A 7,888-nucleotide genomic window follows, 5' to 3' on the forward strand; every position below is an offset into this window, starting at 1 on the left:
TCAAACCCGCTTATCTCCCTCACCGAGAACTTCCCTGACACGAATTAATATATCAAATCGAAGGAAATTTCATGTAGAATCCGAATCTTCAAGAATTACCTGATTTGGAGCTACGAGCAGAGAGTTATGACCCATTTTGTGAGGGTTGCACCATGAATACGAAAATCCCTTTTCTCCATGAATTCTCCTTCTCTCCCTCTTAGGTTTTCCTTCTCTATTTCTCAATTTTCTCTTATTTACTTGTTTTATTAAAACATGGCATAATTTAGTAATGGGCTCAACATTTAACACCCCCTCATTACTAAATACCTCACTTGGCCCAAAGACCCATACTCCATAATTCTTCCAATTAGTTCAACGAAAATACCAAATAAATTCCAAATAATAATTTAATTTCCGATTAAATTAAAATTAGAAAATATGGGGTGTTACAGAAGTTGCATTTGGTAGGCATTAAGTGAGAAGTCAGTAAATCGGAGGTTGTTTACGTGTGAATCGCAGGTTGTTTGCATAACACTTTGAATTGATACTACTAATATTGGATTTCCTTACTGGCATGGTAGCCCCCAGAGTAGGTGTTGTTGATATCGAACTGGGTTACTTGTGTTGTTAACTTTTCAATACGGATGTTAATTGTTTATACCTTGCTTGTGTGATATATCAGAACAGATGTCCCAACAAGTCACAAGACATCTTGATTTTGACATACCAGAATTTCAATATTAACCTGTTAAAATTTTTGTTTGGTTCTTAAGATCAGTTGGTTAAAATATCTATTTGGTTTGTGACCTCATTCTGCTAAAAACTCTTTTTGATTGGGGGATCATCCTGTGTGAAATCTCTCATTGTTGTCAAAGGTTCATGGGAATATATTTAAAAGCTCAAGAATCAATAGTAGTGAAACTCTTAAGAGGAAACTCTTGGGGACAAAAGTAGGTCAAGTGGTTGGTTGATCATATATAAATCTCTGGTGCACTCTTTTGAACTTTAACTCTTTACTTTGTCATTCTTTTATTTCCCCTCTAATTCCTTTTTGTGCTTCATCTTTGCAGATTTATCTCGTTTGAACTAACATAAACCACTTTTAAGAAATAACTTTTTAAAAGTAATCTCGATTTCTAAATAACATAATCCACTTCCCCCATTTTGTGTTTGGAGTCACTTGGTCAACACTTCTCCTTAAAATCTCCAAGAGTGCAGAGTGAAAAACATATCTATTTGTAAACCGTTCTATGTTTCCATTAACAATTGGTCATCAGAGTTTTCAGCTTTCAAAAGATAGGTGTGGTTGAGATGTAGAGGAGTACCATTCCATGCCTAGTCAATTGGTCATCAGAGTTTTCAGCTTTCAAAAGATAGGTGTGGTTGAGATGTAGAGGAGTACCATTTCATGCCTAGTCAAAGAATGTGTTCTTAAAGCTAGTATCTATTTTTTTTGGTAGATTGATGGTTAAAAATCCATATACCTCCTCAAAAAAGTTCAAATCGAGAAGGATAAAGGTTATGGTTCATAATGGATCACCAATCTTATAAAAGGTGGTTCTTTTAGTTGGAAACTCCAAATTTTCAGTCTAGGATATGGTGGAAATTGATTAATATTATTTACTTTTAGGTGTTGTAAATTAGAAGTTTATTGTAGGATTTGAACTGGTTTCGGGGCTTCGAGTTAATTTCTTTAAGAGAACTCTTATAGGGGTTAACATGGACCCTATCTTTCTAACCTCTATAGAGGATTTCCTTAACTGTGAGATTGAAACCCCTCCTTTCAAGTACCTTGGTTTAACAATAGGGGGTAATCCTAGGCTGGAATCTACTTGGAATCCTTTAGTCAATTTTTTGACAAGGAGGCTTCACTATTGGAAGCAAAAATATGTTAATTTGGTAGCTAAGTTAGTTCTTCTTAATTTTGGAGGTTGCTTACAAGTGCTTCAGGTATGTGGCGTGATATTCTTGTAGCTATGGTGCTTCAGTTGTTTCCCCTCTTCGAGGGGGAGTATTAGGGTTTTGATCTTCTTCTACTTGCTGGAAAGATGCATCTTCCCTTGGGTCCAAAGAGGAATACCCTTTTGCTTGTTTTGTTGATGATATTCTTAGAAAATTAAGGTCGGGCCTCCATACTTCCTTTTTGAAGGACCCTTGTTTCGAATGCATTCCTTTAAATTCTAAGTTCCTTAGTTTGTTGTATAACTTTGTTCAATCAAATGGGCTGGTGGGAGAGATCAGTTTGGTGATTAATAGGGGACAGGGTTTGGGATCTCAGGTGGAGGAGATCCTTCTTTATTAGAGAGTTACTTGTGTTTGAAAATTGTATCTCTCTTCTCCATGGTGCTATTCTCTTTCAAGATAATAATAAGTGGATTTGGAAGCATACAAGAGAGGGTTTTTTTGTTAGTTGTCTATGCTTATAATGTTTAGTTTACATCCTTGTCATTTCTCACGATCAATAATTTGACCATTCCCCTTATTTGAGGTAGTTGGGCTCATCCTAAAGTGTTAGTATTCTCCTATAAACTTTTTCCAGATAGATTCCCTTCTAGAGGGAACTTTTCTAAAATAGGGTGTCCTAATTCTAATGGAATTTCATGTCCTTTCAGTGGGTATTCAATTGAATTGGTTTCCCATATTTTTGTCAATTGCGAGTTATTTATGTCGGTGTGGTATAGGATCTACTAGTGGTTGGATTGGTAAGTATTTCTTCCCAGTGATCATGGCTTCTCTTTGAGTTTTTGTTTGTTATGTGGTAAGGACGGGTTTAAGGATAGTTTTGTTATGGTATGGAATGTTGTTCTTTGGTTCATTTAGAGAGCCCAAAATGATGTCATTTTGAGTGATGTTACAAAAATTGTAAAGGGGGAAGAGGAGAATATTTATTTTGGTCTGGAAATGATTTATAGGTAGGTCGAGGTTGAACTCATGCATGTAATTTGTCTGACTTCATAACTCTATCATCCATTTTAACCAATATCGAATAGAGTGTTTGCCTTGGCTATGTGGTAAGGGGGTGGTTTATATTTTTGTTTATCTGTGGGTAGGTTTTGATATGTTGATGGTGATTCTTGTGGTATGAGATCTAACAAGAATCCTAAGGGGATCTCTTTGACGATTTTCCTTGCCTGTTTTGCTTGGCTTATTTTTTTGTTGGTTGTGGTATATTTTTCTTGGACTTTATTTTATTTATTTTTGGGTAATCCTTTAGGCACTTATTGTACTTTGGTATTATTTATATTTGTTTGGTTTTCACCTTTTTATTAATATATTATTTTTTAATTGAAAAATATTCAACTAGAGTCTCAAGTAATGAGTTAAAATTTAGCTAATGATGGGTGTCTTTGGGTTGGATCAAGACTTTGGACTAATAACAACCACATAAGTGAGTTGGACACCATATTTTTATTGGACGTGAGGCTCCAAACACAAGATGAGGGTGAAATGTGTGGGTATAAAAAAGCATTTTCAAAACAAAACCATTTTTCAAAATCGAAGTTTAAAACTCTTTTTCTAAACAAATAGAGTAAAAGTAGCATATATAAAAAATTTGAATTGAAATGGAAACATATAAAGAAAATAAAGAGTTAAGGGATAAGCGAAAAACACTAGAGATTTATTGAGGTTCACTCTTAATGAAGTGGCCAATTATCTCTCCAAGAATTCCTTATTGAGAGTTTCCACTATGATGATGAGAGCTTTTCTGAGGCTTTTCTACCAAACCTCTTTTTACAAGGATTAGAGTTATTCAATGGCTAAGTTCCCAGTAAACAACATATTTTTAAATACGGAAACCTCTACAACCAACTGAGATCTTTTTAATAATAGGCTAAACTCCCGAACCAACTGAGAGTTTTAACTACAGATCTCTCCCTAACCAAATAGAGATTTTACTTGGTTTACTTCAATAACCAAACAATATCCTTTAACTTGGTTTAACTCACAACAAAAAGAAATGTTCTCCCAATGAGACATTATAATTATTCCCTTACACCAGACTAGACTACCTCACATATATAACGATTTCACTCTCAAAAGCATTAAGGCAAACGTGAGAAAATAAGAGAGAAATAGATAGAGAGATATGTGAGTGATATAAAGGTATCTCAAATATGATTTTTGGCGTGTGAAGTAGTGGGGGTACCCTTCTTATATAATAGAAAATGTAGCTAAAAAATGATCCATGGGTTTTTTTAAAGCTCGTACTCGATTATACACATCCAATAATCGATTACCAAACCTAAAAATGGGAGGTTTTAATTCCAAGACATTTCCAATCATTAAGATACTTTTCCAATCGGTTTTAGGTGTTACAAAGTAAAATAATTGACTAATCTTTAGAAATAATTGGTTATTCTTTTTTAAAACATGTTTTTATTAATCAAGATAGGCTTTTGTAAAAAATTTAGGTGATTTTAATTAGTTATTCTTTTGTAAAAAATTTAGCTGATTTTACAAAATCAAGATAGGCTTTTTAAAGGGTTGAAATTGCGTGTGTGAATTGCCTTAGCAAAGTCAAGAGTTAGTCTTATACCTTTACATACATTAATCACTCAACACGGGCAAGCGAGCTTTCAGACTTCCTACGGATAGGCGGAGATAACTTGATCTCCAAGCAAAAAAATCTTGATCTCCTCAAGTTGATCCAAATAACTTAAGGAACACATCTTGATCAACATAGTTGATATTCAAGCATAATCACTTGATCACTACATAAAATGATTTTAATGCTTCATCTTAATCAACACGTCTTGATCAACACATCTTGATCTTAAAGCACAGTCACTTGGTTAACATGTCAAGAACCATCATTTGATCCACATATCAAGCACCACTACTTTATCAACACATCAAAAACCATTACGTGATTAACATATCAAGCATTATCCTTTGATCAACACATCAGATAATATCATCTGAACAAACCTTAAACAACAAGACTAATAAAGAATTATCTTAAGAGCGTTGTCAGCATCAAAACCAAACAGATCCACATTCTTCCCCTTTTTGATGATGACAATGCATCTCTTAAGGAGGTGGAAAAACAATGAAACAAGGGTGATAAGACTTGAAGTGGTTAAACTCCCCTGAAAAATATAAAGAGTATACCTTACTCCCTATTAGAGTATACTTCTTTCCCTTTAGTACCGTGAAAAGGCAGAAAAATAAACAGATATACACGCATAGAGTAAGTATTCAAGAACATATATCATAAAAGACATGCATACTCATTTACGTGAGAAAGGATACTTCATTAGTTGAAATAATAGAATTCAATTACAAAATATAAATAACTTGGATTCAAAAGACCTTAAAAATCAAGAAACACACAAGTGAGATAACTATTCGTTGTCATTAATATTATCATCTTTGATATAAAATTTCTTGATGTGTTCCTCTTAATGATAACCACGTCTTTCACCAAGTCCAGAATAGCCATAGTATTATGTTAAGAGATTAACAGGTCGACCTGGCGAGGTTTGGGTTTTTAAGGTCGAACCAAAATAGGCCATATATATATATATATATATATATATATATATATATATATATATATATATATATATATATATATATATATATTCAACATAATACAAGTGAAACGTTAAATAATTAAATATTAATCTGATTATATTAATGTATAAAACTAACGATAGAAAATAATTATAATTTAAGAGATAATTTAGTGAAGTGTAACAATTTAATCTGTGTTTTTTGAATGAAAAATATAAAAATTAGTATAATTTTTAGAATGTCAAGTAAGCAGACCAAATAGGCTATTTGTGGCCCATACGAACTATCTCTTATGGGTAGCAGGCTTTTTAAAACCCGGTAAAAAAGAAACTCGAAATCTAATTTTAAAACTCAAGCTCCATGTTTTATATTTATATATTTTCGAGTCGGTCCATTTGGACGACTCTACCATATGAAAGCATATGAAATTGGGATGACAATGAACATTGTTTGAAAAAAAATCCATGTCCCTGAGCCCATACTCATGTGGCACCAACCTTTATACCCATACACATGTCCTATGGGTATCTAAATACCCGTATCTGTTACTTGTAGTTTTAGTAAAACAAAATCTATCAATTTAAAAATATTATCATTTTCAATTTTTATCAAAATTAATGAAACAATCAAAGATTTTATTATTGAATTATAAAATAAACGAACACTTATATAAAATTGTGTAATAGTTTAATAGTGATTTATTTTTTTAAAGAGATAGACATATATTTTTTATATGATGATATAAATTTAAATGTATAAATTATATAAATATATATCATGTCGGTATAGTACATGATGAGTACTAAGATAATCCGCATGTATATCAGTTTATTTTAATGGATAATTATAGTATCTATACTCTTACTTATTTTGTCGATTGATAATTTTTTATGAATATGAATACAATTGTAAAAATAAATAAAAACTCACAAATTTATTGTCTTTGACACTTTAATACCTATATCCAAAACAAAGACTACATATATTTTCATACAATTGTAATTTTACGAGAAAATTATTACAAACTCCTTTATCTACAAATTTTCTCAATGAAATTTTTTGTGCATAAAAATTGTAAATATTCTAATGACACATAGCTAATCAAAATTTGTTATGAATAATAGTAAATAGATGTGGATGTTCATTTTCCCCAATCTTTCTAAATTCCTTAACTCCTATAAATTAAGTTCCTAACCTTTGTGTATTCCTTGAGTTAATGGTTGTTATTGGTCATGTACTATAAATATGGATCATGTTGCAATGTTAAGGTAACTTGAAAGAAGATGATAATACAATATTACTTTTTCTCCCATTCATCTCTTCTTCATCTCTATATTGTTTTGGTTAATTTCATAACACGTTATCAGCACGATACTCTACAACGCGGGTGATGATATAGTCAGGTTCTACGTTATTTTTCTAATCTTAATATAATTGAACCAATATAATATAATTCATGTTTTTGTTACTATTTTTTTCCTTCATATAAATATGTTTATTTTTTTATATATTTTATAGAGAAATTGATTTACCTTGTACAATAATATTAGATTTCTTTGATCATTCTTGTTAAATTCCAGAAGAATTTAACATTAAGGCATTTCTATATGTTTGCCCCGGAATTGAATTTTAACACATAAAAGTGTTAATTTAATATTCAAGCATCCCTGAAGGATTGCACAAAGAATAATTTTTCTCGACCGTTGTTTATGGAAATAGTTTGTGATGTGATATTTGTAGAACTAAAGATTTATATTAAACTATCTCCAAATTATTGTTCAAAGATTGAGTTTAATCGATTATTGTGATAATTGATGAATTCCAGAAGAATTCAATATTCAATCACCTTTAAAAGGTCGCATCTATAATATTATTGAATCCTAGAAAGATTATAAATATTATTATTTTTATTAGTAAAAGATTTGTGATTGAGTTCCTAAAGAACTACAAAATATGATTGAGTTCCTGAAGAACTATAAAATAAAATTTGTGATTTCATCATGATATTAATGAATCTTATAAGGATTGCATCTATACTAGTAACATATCCCAGAAGGATTGCATCAGTTATGTTAAAAATTTGAAAAATGATTGCATCACCTATATTATCGAATTCTAGATGATTGAATCAATAATAGTGAAGTATCCCAGAAGGATTTTACAAAGAAATTTTATTTTTCTTTTATTGATGATTGTAAAGATTTGTAACCTACATTTTTTGAGAAATAAAATTTCATAAAAATGATCTAATTTTCTTTCATAATTTAATGGTATACATCTATGAAGGATTGTAAATATTGTAATTTTCTAAGTAAAACGAAGCTCAGGATAATATCAATTGTGATCTTCATGCATCCCAAAAATATTTCAAGAGTAATATTAAAATATC

Source organism: Vicia villosa, unplaced genomic scaffold (genome assembly GCF_029867415.1).
Source record: "Vicia villosa cultivar HV-30 ecotype Madison, WI unplaced genomic scaffold, Vvil1.0 ctg.000509F_1_1, whole genome shotgun sequence".
NCBI classification, from domain to species: Eukaryota; Viridiplantae; Streptophyta; class Magnoliopsida; order Fabales; family Fabaceae; genus Vicia; species Vicia villosa.